Source organism: Salvelinus fontinalis, chromosome 22 (assembly GCF_029448725.1).
Source record: "Salvelinus fontinalis isolate EN_2023a chromosome 22, ASM2944872v1, whole genome shotgun sequence".
Taxonomy (NCBI): Eukaryota; Metazoa; Chordata; class Actinopteri; order Salmoniformes; family Salmonidae; genus Salvelinus; species Salvelinus fontinalis.
Window position 1 is genome coordinate 1,800,676 of NC_074686.1, and position 16,108 is coordinate 1,816,783.

A 16,108-nucleotide genomic window follows, 5' to 3' on the forward strand; every position below is an offset into this window, starting at 1 on the left:
GGTGTTACATGAAAGTTGCTTGTCATTGTTACATGACAGTAGGTTGTCGTTAGACAAAACTGCATGAAATGTGAACTGGAGCTTTCTTGGATCCACAAAAAAATTGTGTTTTTTGGAGAATGTGGGCATCGATCCCACTACCTCTCGCATGCTAAGCAAGCACTCTACCATTTGAGGTAATTCCCAGCCTGTATGATTTGCCACAAGGAGCAACCAAGAGGGTCCAGTCTTGTCAGGCTATGCTGTTGGTGGACTTGCTCGTTTACGCGCCAGCACTGGCCGAGGCTCTGTGCATCCTAAAAATTTTGCTCCATTGCAAGCGGCCGGTAAGCTCAGGTGGTTTGAGCGTGGTGCTAATAACGCCGAGGTCGTTGGTTCGATCCCCGTACTGGCCATGAGGTACATTTTAAGTTGTTGCTTTTCTTTACCCTCTGCATTGGCTTCAAGGAAACTTCCCACAGCTTTGTTTGTGGGCATCAATTGTGTGTGCTACGCTGCTCCTCTGAAAGTAAGTCATGTCATTCGTTTTCATCTGACATTGTGACATCAGTGTTACATGAAAGTTGCTTGTCATTGTTACATGACTGTAGGTTGTCGTTAGACAAAACTGCATGAAATGTGAACTGGAGCTTTCTTGGATCCACAAAAAAAGACTGTTTTTTGGAGAATGTGGGTATCGATCCGACTACCCTTCGCACGCTAAGCAAGCACTCTACCATTTGAGCTAATTCCCCAGCCTGTATGATTTGCCACAAGGAGCAACCAAGAGGGTCCAGTCTTGTCAGGCTATGCTGTTGGTGGACTTGCTCGTTTACGCGCCAGCACTGGCCGAGCCTCTGTGCATCCTAAAAATGTTGCTCTTTCATAAGCGGCCGGTTAGCTCAGTTGGTTAGAGCGTGGTGCAAATAACGCCAAGGTCGTGGTTTCGATCCCCGTACTGGCAATGAGGTACGTTTTAAGTTGTTGTTTTTCTTTACCCTCTGCATTGGCTTCAAGGAAACTTCCCACAGCTTTGTTTGTGGGCATCAATTGTGTGTGCTACGCTGCTCCTCTGAAAGTAAGTCATGTCATTCGTTTTCATCTGACATTGTGACATCAGTGTTACATGAAAGTTGCTTGTCATTGTTACATGACAGTAGGTTGTCGTTAGACAAAACTGCATGAAATGTGAACTGGAGCTTTCTTGGATCCACAAAAAAATTGTGTTTTTTGGAGAATGTGGGCATCGATCCCACTACCTCTCGCATGCTAAGCAAGCACTCTACCATTTGAGCTAATTCCCAGCCTGTATGATTTGCCACAAGGAGCAACCAAGAGGGTTCAGTCTTGTCAGGCTATGCTGTTGGTGGACTTGCTCGTTTACGCGCCAGCACTGGCCGAGGCTCTGTGCATCCTAAAAATTTTGCTCCATTGCAAGCGGCCGGTAAGCTCAGGTGGTTAGAGCGTGGTGCTAATAACGCCAAGGTCGTTGGTTCGATCCCCGTACTGGCCATGAGGTACATTTTAAGTTGTTGTTTTTCTTTACCCTCTGCATTGGCTTCAAGGAAACTTCCCACAGCTTTGTTTGTGGGCATCAATTGTGTGTGCTACGCTGCTCCTCTGAAAGTAAGTCATGTCATTCGTTTTCATCTGACATGGTGACATCAGTGTTACATGAAAGTTGCTTGTCATTGTTACATGACAGTAGGTTGTCGTTAGACAAAACTGCATGAAATGTGAACTGGAGCTTTCTTGGATCCACAAAAAAATTGTGTTTTTTGGAGAATGTGGGCATCGATCCCACTACCTCTCGCATGCTAAGCAAGCACTCTACCATTTGAGCTAATTCCCAGCCTGTATGATTTGCCACAAGGAGCAACCAAGAGGGTCCAGTCTTGTCAGGCTATGCTGTTGGTGGACTTGCTCGTTTACGCGCCAGCACTGGCCGAGGCTCTGTGCATCCTAAAAATTTTGCTTCATTGCAAGCGGCCGGTAAGCTCAGGTGGTTTGAGCGTGGTGCTAATAACGCCGAGGTCGTTGGTTCGATCCCCGTACTGGCCATGAGGTACATTTTAAGTTGTTGCTTTTCTTTACCCTCTGCATTGGCTTCAAGGAAACTTCCCACAGCTTTGTTTGTGGGCATCAATTGTGTGTGCTACGCTGCTCCTCTGAAAGTAAGTCATGTCATTCGTTTTCATCTGACATTGTGACATCAGTGTTACATGAAAGTTGCTTGTCATTGTTACATGACTGTAGGTTGTCGTTAGACAAAACTGCATGAAATGTGAACTGGAGCTTTCTTGGATCCACAAAAAAAGACTGTTTTTTGGAGAATGTGGGTATCGATCCGACTACCCTTCGCACGCTAAGCAAGCACTCTACCATTTGAGCTAATTCCCCAGCCTGTATGATTTGCCACAAGGAGCAACCAAGAGGGTCCAGTCTTGTCAGGCTATGCTGTTGGTGGACTTGCTCGTTTACGCGCCAGCACTGGCCGAGCCTCTGTGCATCCTAAAAATGTTGCTCTTTCATAAGCGGCCGGTTAGCTCAGTTGGTTAGAGCGTGGTGCTAATAACGCCAAGGTCGTGGTTTCGATCCCCGTACTGGCAATGAGGTACGTTTTAAGTTGTTGTTTTTCTTTACCCTCTGCATTGGCTTCAAGGAAACTTCCCACAGCTTTGTTTGTGGGCATCAATTGTGTGTGCTACGCTGCTCCTCTGAAAGTAAGTCATGTCATTCGTTTTCATCTGACATTGTGACATCAGTGTTACATGAAAGTTGCTTGTCATTGTTACATGACAGTAGGTTGTCGTTAGACAAAACTGCATGAAATGTGAACTGGAGCTTTCTTGGATCCACAAAAAAATTGTGTTTTTTGGAGAATGTGGGCATCGATCCCACTACCTCTCGCATGCAAAGCAAGCACTCTACCATTTGAGCTAATTCCCAGCCTGTATGATTTGCCACAAGGAGCAACCAAGAGGGTTCAGTCTTGTCAGGCTATGCTGTTGGTGGACTTGCTCGTTTACGCGCCAGCACTGGCCGAGGCTCTGTGCATCCTAAAAATTTTGCTCCATTGCAAGCGGCCGGTAAGCTCAGGTGGTTAGAGCGTGGTGCTAATAACGCCAAGGTCGTTGGTTCGATCCCCGTACTGGCCATGAGGTACATTTTAAGTTGTTGTTTTTCTTTACCCTCTGCATTGGCTTCAAGGAAACTTCCCACAGCTTTGTTTGTGGGCATCAATTGTGTGTGCTACGCTGCTCCTCTGAAAGTAAGTCATGTCATTCGTTTTCATCTGACATGGTGACATCAGTGTTACATGAAAGTTGCTTGTCATTGTTACATGACAGTAGGTTGTCGTTAGACAAAACTGCATGAAATGTGAACTGGAGCTTTCTTGGATCCACAAAAAAATTGTGTTTTTTGGAGAATGTGGGCATCGATCCCACTACCTCTCGCATGCTAAGCAAGCACTCTACCATTTGAGCTAATTCCCAGCCTGTATGATTTGCCACAAGGAGCAACCAAGAGGGTCCAGTCTTGTCAGGCTATGCTGTTGGTGGACTTGCTCGTTTACGCGCCAGCACTGGCCGAGGCTCTGTGCATCCTAAAAATTTTGCTCCATTGCAAGCGGCCGGTAAGCTCAGGTGGTTAGAGCGTGGTGCTAATAACGCCAAGGTCGTTGGTTCGATCCCCGTACTGGCCAAGAGGTACATTTTAAGTTGTTGTTTTTCTTTACCCTCTGCATTGGCTTCAAGGAAACTTCCCACAGCTTTGTTTGTGGGCATCAATTGTGTGTGCTACGCTGCTCCTCTGAAAGTAAGTCATGTCATTCGTTTTCATCTGACATTGTGACATCAGTGTTACATGAAAGTTGCTTGTCATTGTTACATGACTGTAGGTTGTCGTTAGACAAAACTGCATGAAATGTGAACTGGAGCTTTCTTGGATCCACAAAAAAAGTCTGTTTTTTGGAGAATGTGGGTGTCGATCCGACTACCCATCGCATGCTAAGCAAGCACTCTAGCATTTGAGCTAATTCCCCAGCCTGTATGATTTGCCACAAGGAGCAACCAAGAGGGTCCAGTCTTGTCAGGCTATGCTGTTCGTGGACTTGCTCGTTTACGCGCCAGCACTGGCCGAGCCTCTGTGAATCCTAAAAATGTTGCTCCTTTGCAAGCGGCTGGTTAGCTCAGTTGGTTAGAGCGTGGTGATAATAACGCAAAGGTCGTGGGTTCGATCCCCGTACTGGCCATGAGGTACATTTTAAGTTGTTGTTTTTCTTTACCCCCTGCATTGGCGTCAAGGAAACTTCCCACAGCTATGTTTGTGGGCATCAATTGTGTGTGCTACGCTGCTCCTCTGAAAGTAAGTCATGTCATTCGTTTTCATCTGACATTGTGACATCAGTGTTACATGAAAGTTGCTTGTCATTGTTACATGACTGTAGGTTGTCGTTAGACAAAACTGCATGAAATGTGAACTGGAGCTTTCTTGGATCCACAAAAAAAGTCTGTTTTTTGGAGAATGTGGGTGTCGATCCGACTACCCATCGCATGCTAAGCAAGCACTCTAGCATTTGAGCTAATTCCCCAGCCTGTATGATTTGCCACAAGGAGCAACCAAGAGGGTCCAGTCTTGTCAGGCTATGCTGTTCGTGGACTTGCTCGTTTACGCGCCAGCACTGGCCGAGCCTCTGTGAATCCTAAAAATGTTGCTCCTTTGCAAGCGGCTGGTTAGCTCAGTTGGTTAGAGCGTGGTGATAATAACGCAAAGGTCGTGGGTTCGATCCCCGTACTGGCCATGAGGTACATTTTAAGTTGTTGTTTTTCTTTACCCTCTGCATTGGCTTCAAGGAAACTTCCCACAGCTTTGTTTGTGGGCATCAATTGTGTGTGCTACGCTGCTCCTCTGAAAGTAAGTCATGTCATTCGTTTTCATCTGACATTGTGACATCAGTGTTACATGAAAGTTGCTTGTCATTGTTACATGACTGTAGGTTGTCGTTAGACAAAACTGCATGAAATGTGAACTGGAGCTTTCTTGGATCCACAAAAAAAGTCTGTTTTTTGGAGAATGTGGGTGTCGATCCGACTACCCATCGCATGCTAAGCAAGCACTCTAGCATTTGAGCTAATTCCCCAGCCTGTATGATTTGCCACAAGGAGCAACCAAGAGGGTCCAGTCTTGTCAGGCTATGCTGTTCGTGGACTTGCTCGTTTACGCGCCAGCACTGGCCGAGCCTCTGTGAATCCTAAAAATTTTGCTCCTTTGCAAGCGGCTGGTTAGCTCAGTTGGTTAGAGCGTGGTGATAATAACGCAAAGGTCGTGGGTTCGATCCCCGTACTGGCCATGAGGTACATTTTAAGTTGTTGTTTTTCTTTACCCTCTGCATTGGCTTCAAGGAAACTTCCCACAGCTTTGTTTGTGGGCATCAATTGTGTGTGCTACGCTGCTCCTCTGAAAGTAAGTCATGTCATTCGTTTTCATCTGACATTGTGACATCAGTGTTACATGAAAGTTGCTTGTCATTGTTACATGACAGTAGGTTGTCGTTAGACAAAACTGCATGAAATGTGAACTGGAGCTTTCTTGGATCCACAATTTTTTTTTTTTTTTTTGGAGAATGTGGGCATCGATCCCACTACCTCTCGCATGCTAAGCAAGCACTCTACCATTTGAGCTAATTCCCCAGCATGTATGATTTGCCACAAGGAGCAACCAAGAGGGTTCAGTCTTGTCAGGCTATGCTGTTGGTGGACTTGCTCGTTTACGCGCCAGCACTGGCCGAGCCTCTGTGCATCCTAAAAATGTTGTTATATTGCAAGCGGCTGGTTAGCTCAGTTGGTGAGAGCGTGATGCTAATAACGGTAAGTTCGTGGGTTCGATCCCCGTACTGGGCATGAGGTACATTTTAAGTTGTTGTTTTTCTTTACCCTCTGCATTGGCTTCAAGGAAACTTCCCACAGCTTTGTTTGTGGGCATCAATTGTGTGTGCTACGCTGCTCCTCTGAAAGTAAGTCATGTCATTCGTTTTCATCTGACATTGTGACATCAGTGTTACATGAAAGTTGCTTGTCATTGTTACATGACAGTAGGTTGTCGTTAGACAAAACTGCATGAAATGTGAACTGGAGCTTTCTTGGATCAACCAAATTTTTTTTGTTTTTTGGAGAATGTGGGCATCGATCCCACTACCACTCGCATGCTAAGCAAGCACTCTACCTTTTGAGCTAATTCCCCAGCCTGTACGCTTTGCCACAAGGAGCAACCAAGAGGGTTCAGTCTTGTCAGGCTATGCTGTTGGTGGACTTGCTCGTTTACGCGCCAGCACTGGCCGAGCCTCTGTGCATCCTAAAAATGTTGTTATATTGCAAGCGGGTGGTTAGCTCAGTTGGTGAGAGCGTGATGCTAATAAAGCCAAGTTCGTGGGTTCGATCCCCGTACTGGCCATGAGGTACATTTTAAGTTATTGTTTTTCTTTACCCTCTGCATTAGCTTCAAGGAAACTTCCCACAGCTTTGTTTGTGGGCATCAATTGTGTGTGCTACGCTGCTCCTCTGAAAGTAAGTCATGTCATTCGTTTTCATCTGACATTGTGACATCAGTGTTACATGAAAGTTGCTTGTCATTGTTACATGACAGTAGGTTGTCGTTAGACAAAACTGCATGAAATGTGAACTGGAGCTTTCTTGGATCCACAAAAAAATTGTGTTTTTTGGAGAATGTGGGCATCGATCCCACTACCTCTCGCATGCTAAGCAAGCACTCTACCATTTGAGCTAATTCCCCAGCCGGTATGATTTGCCACAAGGAGCAACCAAGAGGGTCCAGTCTTGTCAGGCTATGCTGTTGGTGGACTTGCTCGTTTACGCGCCAGCACTTGGCCGAGCCTCTGTGCATCCTAAAAATGTTGTTACATTTCAAGCGGCTGGTTAGCTCAGTTGGTTCGAGCGTGATTCTAATAACGCCAAGGTCGTGGGTTTGATCCCCGTACTGGCCATGAAGTACAATTTAAGTTGTTGTTTTTCTTTACCCTCTGCATTAGCTTCAAGGGAACTTCCCACAGCTTTGTTTGTGGGCATCAATTGTGTGTGCTACGCTGCTCCTCTGAAAGTAAGTCATGTCATTCGTTTTCATCTGACATTGTGACATCAGTGTTACATGAAAGTTGCTTGTCATTGTTACATGACAGTAGGTTGTCGTTAGACAAAACTCTATGAAGTGTGAACTGGAGCTTTCTTGGATTCACCAAAAAAAAACGTTTTTGGGAGAATGTGGGCATCGATCCCACTACTTCTCGCATGCAAAGCAAGCGCTCTACCATTTGAGCTAATTCCCCAGCCTGTATGAACTGCCACAAGGAGCAATCAAGAGGGTCCAGTCTTGTCAGGCTGTGCGGTTGGTGGACTTGCTCGTTTACGCGCCAGCACTGGCCGAGCCTCTGTGCATCCTAAAAATGTTGCTCCTTTGCAAGCGGCCGGTTAGCTCAGTTGTTTAGAGCGTCGTGCTAATTTCGCCAAGGTCGTGTGTTCGATCACTGTACTGGCCATGAGGTACATTTTAAGTTGTTGTTTTTCTTTACCCTCTGCATTGGCTTCAAGGAAACTTCCCACATTTTTGTTTGTGGGCATCAATTGTGTGTGCTACGCTGCTCCTCTGAAAGTAAGTCATGTCATTCGTTTTCATCTGACATTGTGACATCAGTGTTACATGAAAGTTGCTTGTCATTGTTACATGACAGTAGGTTGTCGTTAGACAAAACTGCATGAAGTGTGAACTGGAGCTTTCTTGGATCCACAAAAGAATTGTGTTTTTTGGAGAATGTGGGCATCGATCAAACAACCACTCGCATACTAAGCAAGCACTCTACCATTTGAGCTAATTCCCCAGCCTGTATGATTTGCCACAAGGAGCAACCAAGAGGGTCCAGTCTTGTCAGGCTATGCTGTTGGTGGACTTGCTCGTTTACGCGCCAGCACTGGTCGAGGCTCTGTGCATCCTAAAAACTTTCCTCCATAGCAAGCGGGCGGTTAGCTCAGTTGGTTAGAACATGGTTCTAATAACGCCAAGGTAGTGGGTTCGATCCCCGTACTGGCCATGAGGTACATTTTAAGTTGTTGTTTTTCTTTACCCTCTGCATTGGCTTCAAGGATACTTCCCACAGCTTTGTTTGTGGGCATCAATTGTGTGTGCTACGCTGCTCCTCTGATAGTAAGTCATGTCATTCGTTTTCATCTGACATTGTGACATCAGTGTTACATGAAAGTTGCTTGTCATTGTTACATGACAGTAGGTTGTAGTTAGACAAAACTGCATGAAGTGTGAACTGGAGCTTTCATGGATGCACAAAAAAAAATTGTTTTTTGGAGAATGTGGGCATCGATCCCACTACCTCTGGCATGCTAAGCAAGCACTCTACCATTTGAGCTAATTCCCCAGCCTTTATGATTTGCCACAAGGAGCAACCAAGATGGTCCAGTCTTGTCAGGCTATGCTGTTGGTGGACTTGCTCGTTTACGCGCCAGCACTGGCCGAGGCTCTGTGCATCCTAAAAATGTTGCTCCTTCGCAAGCGGCCGGTTAGCTCAGTTGGTTAGAGCGTGGTGCTAATAACGCCAAGGACGTGGGTTCAATCCCCGTACTTGCCATGAGGTACATTTTAAGTTGTTGTTTTTCTTTACCCTCTACATTGGTTTCAAGGAAACTTCCCACAGCTTTGTTTGTGGGCATCAATTGTGTGTGCTACGCTGCTCCTCTGATAATAAGTAATGTCATTCGTTTTCATCTGACATTGTGACATCAGTGTTACATGAAAGTTGCTTGTCATTGTTACATGACAGTAGGTTGTCGTTAGACAAAACTGCATGAAGTGTGAACTGGAGCTTTCTTGGATCCACAAAAAAATTGTGTTTTTTGGAGAATGTGGGCATCGATCCCACTACCTCTCGCATGCTAAGCAAGCACTCTACCATTTGAGCTAATTCCCCACCCTGTATGATTTGCCAAAAGGAGCAACCAAGAGGGTCCAGTCTTGTCAGGCTATGCTGTTGGTGGACTTGCTCGTTTACGCGCCAGCACTGGCCGAGCCTCTGTGCATCCTAAAAATGTTGCTCGTTTGAAAGTGGCCGGTTAGCTCAGTTGGTTAGAGCATGGTGCTAATAACGCCAAGGTCGTGGGTTCGATCCCCGTACTGGACATGAGGTACATTTTAAGTTGTTGTTTTTCTTTACCCTCTGCATTGGCTTCAAGGAAACTTCCCACAGCTTTGTTTGTGGGCATCAATTGTGTGTGCTACGCTGCTACTCTGAAAGTAAGCCATGTCATTTGTTTTCATCTGACATTGTGACATCAGTGTTACATGAAAGTTGCTTGTCATTGTTACATGACAGTAGGTTGTCGTTAGACAAAACTGCATGAAATGTGAACTGGAGCTTTCTTGGATCCACAAAAAAATTGTGTTTTTTGGAGAATGTGGGCATCGATCCCACTACCTCTCGCATGCTAAGCAAGCACTCTACCATATGAGCTAATCCGCCAGCCTGTATGTGTTGCCACAAGGAGCAACCAAAAGGGTTCAGTCTTGTCAGGCTGTGCGGTTGGTGGACTTGCTCGTTTACGCGCCAGCACTGGCCGAGGCTCTTTGCATCCTAAAAATTTTGCTCCGTTGCAAGCGGCCGATTAGCTCAGTTGGTTAGAGCGTGGTGCTAATAACGCCAAGGTCGTGGGTTCGATCCCCGTACTGGCCATGAGGTAAATTTTAAGTTGTTGTTTTTCTTTACCCTCTGCATTGGCTTCAAGGAAACTTCCCACAGCTTTGTTTGTGGGCATCAATTGTGTGTGCTACGCTGATCCTCTGAAAGTAAGTCATGTCATTCGTTTTCATCTGACATTGTGACATCAGTGTTACATGAAAGTTGCTTGTCATTGTTACATGACAGTAGGTTGTCGTTAGACAAAACTGCATGAAGTGTGAACTGGAGCTTTCTTGGATTCACCAAAAAAAAATGTTTTTTGGAGAATGTGGGCATCGAACCCACTACTTCTCGCATGCTAAGCAAGCACTCTACCATTTGAGCTAATTCCCCAGTCTGTGTGATTTGCCACAAGGAGCAACCAAGAGGGTCCAGTCTTGTCAGGCTATGCTGTTGGTGGACTTGCTCGTTTAGGCGCCAGCACTGGCCGAGCCTCTGTGCATCCTAAAAATGTTGCTCCTTTGCAAGCGGCCGGTTAGCTCAGTTGTTTAGAGCGTGGTGCTAATTTCGCCAAGGTCGTGGGTTTGATCCCTGTACTGGCCATGAGGTACATTTTAAGTTGTTGTTTTTCTTTACCCTCTGCATTGGCTTCAAGGAAACTTCCCACAGCTTTGTTTGTGGGCATCAATTGTGTGTGCTACGCTGATCCTCTGAAAGTAAGTCATGTCATTCGTTTTCATCTGACATTGTGACATCAGTGTTACATGAAAGTTGCTTGTCATTGTTACATGACAGTAGGTTGTCGTTAGACAAAACTGCATGAAGTGTGAACTGGAGCTTTCTTGGATTCACCAAAAAAAAATGTTTTTTGGAGAATGTGGGCATCGATCCCACTACTTCTCGCATGATAAGTAAGCACTCTATCATTTGAGCTAATTCCCCAGCCTGTGTAATTTGCCACAAGGAGCAACCAAGAGGGTCCAGTATTGTCAGGCTATGCTGTTGGTGGACTTGCTCGTTTACGCGCCAGCACTGGCCGAGCCTCTGTGCATCCTAAAAATGTTGTTACATTTCAAGCGGCTGGTTAGCTCAGTTGGTTAGAGCGTGGTGCTAATAACGCAAAGGTCGTGGGTTCGATCACTGTACTGTCCAATAGGTACATTTTAAGTTGTTGTTTTTTTTTACCCTCTGCATTGGCTTCAAGGAAACTTCCCACAGCTTTGTTTGTGGGCATCAATTGCGTGTGCTACGCTGCTCATCTGAAAGTAAGTCATGTCATTGGTTTTCATCTGACATTGTGACATCAGTGTTACATGAAAGTTGCTTGTCATTGTTACATGACAGTAGGTTGTCGTTAGACAAAACTGCATGAAATGTGAACTGGAGCTTTCTTGGATCCACAAAAAAATTGTGTTTTTTGGAGAATGTGGGCATCGATCCCACTACCTCTCGCATGCTAAGCAAGCTCTCTACCATTTGAACTAAATCCCCAGCCTGTATGATTTGCCACAAGGAGCAACCAAGAGGGTCCAGTCTTGTCAGGCTATGCTGTCGGTGGACTTGCTCGTTTACGCGCCAGCACTGGCCGTGCCTCTGTGCATCCTAAAAATGTTACTCCTTTGCAAGCGGCCGGTTAGCTCAGTTGTTTAGAGCGTGGTGCTAATTTCGCCAAGGTCGTGGGTTCGATCCCCGTACTGGCCATGAGGTACATTTTAAGTTGTTGTTTTTCTTTACCCTCTGCATTGGCTTCAAGGAAACTTCCCACAGCTTTGTTTGTGGGCTTCAATTGTGTGTGCTACGCTGCTCCTCTGAAAGTAAGTCATGTCATTCGTTTTCATCTGACATTGTGACATCAGTGTTACATGAAAGTTGCTTTTCATTGTTACATGACAGTAGGTTGTCGTTAGACAAAACTGCATGAAGTGTGAACTGGAGCTTTCTTGGATCCACAAAAAAATTGTGTTTTTTGGAGAATGTGGGCATCGATCGCACTACCTCTCGCATGCTAAGCAAGCACTCTACCATTTGAGCTAATTCCCCAGCCTGTATGATTTGCCACAAGGAGCAACCAAGAGGGTCCAGTCTTGACAGGCTATGCTGTTGGTGGACTTGCTCGTTTACGCGCCAGCACTGGCCGAGCCTCTGTGCATCCTAAAAATGTTGCTCCTTTACAGGTGGCCGGTTAGCTCAGTTGGTCAGAGCGTGGTGCTAATAACGCCAAGGTCGTGGGTTTGATCCCCGTACTGGCCATGAGTAACATTTTAAGTTGTTGTTTTTCTTTACCCTCTGCATTGGCTTCAAGGAAACTTCCCACATTTTTGTTTGTGGGCATCAATTGTTTGTGCTACGCTGCTCCTCTGATAGTAAGTCATGTCATTCGTTTTCATCTGACATTGTGACATCAGTGTTACATGAAAGTTGCTTGTCATTGTTACATGACAGTAGGTTGTAGTTAGACAAAACTGCATGAAGTGTGAACTGGAGCTTTCTTGGATGCACAAAAAAAAAATGTTTTTTGGAGAATGTGGGCATCGATCCCACTACCTCTCGCATGCTAAGCAAGCACTCTACCATTTGAGCTAATTCCCCAGCCTTTATGATTTGCCACAAGGAGCAACCAAGATGGTCCAGTCTTGTCAGGCTATGCTGTTGGTGGACTTGCTCGTTTACGCGCCAGCACTGGCCGAGGCTCTGTGTATCCTAAAAATGTTGCTCCTTTGCAAGCGGCCGGTTAGATCAGTTGGTTAGAGCATGGTGCTAATAAAGCCAATGTCGTGGGTTCGATCCCTGTACTGGCCATGAGGTACATTTTAAGTTGTTGTTTATCTTTACCCTCTGCATTGGCTTCAAGAAAACTTCCCACAGCTTTGTTTGTGGGCATCAATTGTGTGTGCTACGCTGCTCCTCTGAAAGTAAGTCATGTCATTCGTTTTCATCTGACATTGTGACATCAGTGTTACATGAAAGTTGCTTGTCATTGTTACATGACAGTAGGTTGTCGTTAGACAAAACTGCATGAAGTGTGAACTGGAGCTTTCTTGGATCCACAAAAGAATTGTGTTTTTTGGAGAATGTGGGCATCGATCCAACTACCACTCGCATGCTAAGCAAGTACTCTACCATTTGAGCTAATTCCCCAGCCTTTATGATTTGCCACAAGGAGCAACCAAGATGGTCCAGTCTTGTCAGGCTATGCTGTTGGTGGACTTGCTCGTTTACGCGCCAGCACTGGCCGAGGCTCTGTGCATCCTAAAAATGTTACTTCTTTTCAAGCGGCAGGTTAGCTCAGTTGGTTAGAGCGTGGTGCTAATAACGCCAAGGTCGTGGGTTCAATCCCCGTACTGGCCATGAGGTACATTTTAAGTTGTTGTTTTTCTTTACCCTCTGCATTGGCTTCAAGGAAACTTCCCACAGCTTTGTTTGTGGGCATCAATTGTGTGTGCTACGCTGCTCCTCTGAAAGTAAGTCATGTCATTCGTTTTCATCTGACATTGTGACATCAGTGTTACATGAAAGTTGCTTGTCATTGTTCCATGACAGTAGGTTGTCATTAGACAAAACTGTATGAAGTGTGAACTGGAGCTTTCTTGGATGCACAAAAAAAAAAAGTTTTTGGGAGAATGTGGTCATAGATCCCACTACCTCTCGCATGCTAAGCAAGCGCTCTACAATTTGAGCTAATTCCCCAGCCTGTATGATTTGCCACAAGGAGCAACCAAGAGGGTCCAGTCTTGTCAGGCTATGCTGTTGGTGGACTTGCTCGTTTACGCGCCAGCACTGGCCGAGCCTCTGTGCATCCTAAAAATGTTGCTCCTTCACAAGCGGCCGGTTAGCTCAGTTGGTTAGAGCGTGGTGCTAATAAGGCCAAGGTCGTGGGTTCGATCCCCGTACTGGCCATGAGGTACGTTTTAAGCTGTTGTTTTTCTTTACCCTCTTCATTGGCTTCAAGGAAACTTCCCACAGCTTTTTTTGTGGGCATCAATTGTGTGTGCTACACTGCTCCTCTGATCGTAAGTCATGTCATTCGTTTTCATCTGACATTGTGACATCAGTGTTACATGAAAGTTGCGTGTCATTGTTACATGACAGTAGGTTGTCGTTAGACAAAACTGCATGAAGTGTGAACTGGAGCTTTCTTGGATCCACAAAAAAATTGTGTTTTTTGGAGAATGTGGGCATCAATCCCACTACCTCTCGCATGCTAAGCAAGCACTCTACCATTTGAGCTAATTCCCCAGCCTTTATGACTTGCCACAAGGAGCAACCAAGATAGTCCAGTCTTGTCAGGCTATGCTGTTGGTGGACTTGCTCGTTTACGCGCCAGCACTGGCCGAGGCTCTGTGCATCCTAAAAATGTTGCTCCTTTGCAAGCGGACGGTTAGCTCAGTTGGTTAGAGCTTTGTGCTAATAGAGCCAAGGTTGTGGGTTCGATCGCTGTACTGGCAATGAGGAACATTTTAAGTTGTTGTTTTTCTTTGCCTTCTGCATTGGCTTCAAGAAAACTTCCCACAGCTTTGTTTGTGGGCATCAATTGTGTGTGCTACGCTGCTCCTCTGATCGTAAGTCATGTCATTCGTTTTCATCTGACATTGTGACATCAGTGTTACATGAAAGTTGCCTGTCATTGTTACATGACAGTAGGTTGTCGTTAGACAAAACTGCATGAAGTGTGAACTGGAGCTTTCTTGGATGCACATAAAAAAATTGTTTTTTGGAGAATGTGGTCATAGATCCCACTACCTCTCGCATGCTAAGTAAGCGCTCTACCATTTGCGCTAATTCCCCAGCCTGTATGATTTGCCACAAGGAGCAACCAAGAGGGTCCAGTCTTGTCAGGCTATGCTGTTGGTGGACTTGCTCGTTTACGCGCCAGCACTGGCCGAGCCTCTGTGCATCCTAAAAATGTTGCTCCTTCACAAGCGGCTGGTTATCTCAGTTGGTTAGAGCGTCGTGATAATAACGCCAAGGTAGTGGGTTCGATCCCTGTACTGGCCATGAGGTACATTTTAAGCTGTTGTTTTTCTTTACCCTCTGCATTGGCTTCAAGGAAACTTCCCACAGCTTTGTTTGTGGGCATCAATTGTGTGTGCTACGCTGCTCATCTGAAAGTAAGTCATGTCATTTGTTTTCATCTGACATTGTGACATCAGTGTTACATGAAAGTTGCTTGTCATTGTTACATGACAGTAGGTTGTCGTTAGACAAAACTGCATGAAGTGTGAACTGGAGCTTTCTTGGATGCACAAAAAAAAAATGTTTTTTGGAGAATGTGGGCATCGATCCCACTACCTCTCGCATGCTAAGCTAGCACTCTACCATTTGAGCTAATTCCCCAGCCTGTATGATTTGCCACAAGGAGCAACCAAGAGGGTCCAGTCTTGTCAGGCTATGCTGTTGGTGGACTTGCTCGTTTACGCGCCAGCACTGGCCGAGCCTCTGTCCATCCTAAAAATGTAGCTCCTTCACAAGCGGCTGGTTAGCTCAGTTGGTTAGAGCGTGGTGCTAATAACGCCAAGGTCGTGTGTTCGATCCCCGTACTGGCCATGAGGTACATTTTAAGCTGTTGTTTTTCTTTACCCTCTGCATTGGCTTCAAGGAAACTTCCCACAGCTTTGTTTGTGGGCATCAATTGTGTGTGCTACGCTGCTCCTCTGAAAGTAAGTCTTGTCATTCGTTTTCATCTGACATTGTGACATCAGTGTTACATGAAAGTTGCCTGTCATTGTTACATGACAGTAGGTTGTAGTTAGACAAAACTGCATGAAATGTGAACTGGAGCTTTCTTGGATGCAAAAAAAAAAAATGTTTTTTGGAGAATGTGGGCATCGATCCCACTACCTCTCACATGCTAAGCAAGTACTCTACCATTTGAGCTAATTCCCCAGCTTTTATGATTTGCCACAAGGAGCAACCAAGAGGGTCCAGTCTTGTCAGGCTATGCTGTTGGTGGACTTGCTCGTTTACGCGCCAGCACTGGCCGAGCCTCTGTGGATCCTAAAAATATCGCACCTTTACAAGCGGCCGGTTAGCTCAGTTGGTTAGAGTGTGGTGCTAATAATGCCAAGGTCGTGGGTTCGATCCCCGTACTGGCAATGAGGTATATTTTAAGCTGTTGTTTTTCTTTACCTTCTGCATTGGCTTCAAGGAAACTTCCCACAGCTTTGTTTGTGGGCATCAATTGTGTGTGCTACGCTGCTCCTCTGAAAGTAAGTCATGTCATTCGTTTTCATCTGACATTGTGACATCAGTGTTACATGAAAGTTGCCTGTCATTGTCACATGACAGTAGGTTGTCGTTAGACAAAACTGCATGAAGTGTGAATTGGAGCTTTCTTGGATCCACAAAAAACTTGTGTTTTTTGGAGAATGTGGGCATCGCTCCCACTACCTCTCGCATGCTAAGCAAGCACTCTACCATTTGAGCTAATTCCCCAGC

The 16,108-nt window shown here is 45.6% G+C and overlaps 1 non-coding gene across 1 annotated transcript; it reads left to right on the forward strand.

The window, feature by feature from the left end:
- The first annotated feature begins 11,849 nt into the window (after window positions 1-11,849).
- On the forward strand, window positions 11,850-11,923 carry trnai-aau (transfer RNA isoleucine (anticodon AAU)). The gene has a single exon. It is a non-coding gene; the product is annotated as a tRNA-Ile (tRNA).
- Window positions 11,924-16,108: the final 4,185 nt, after the last annotated feature.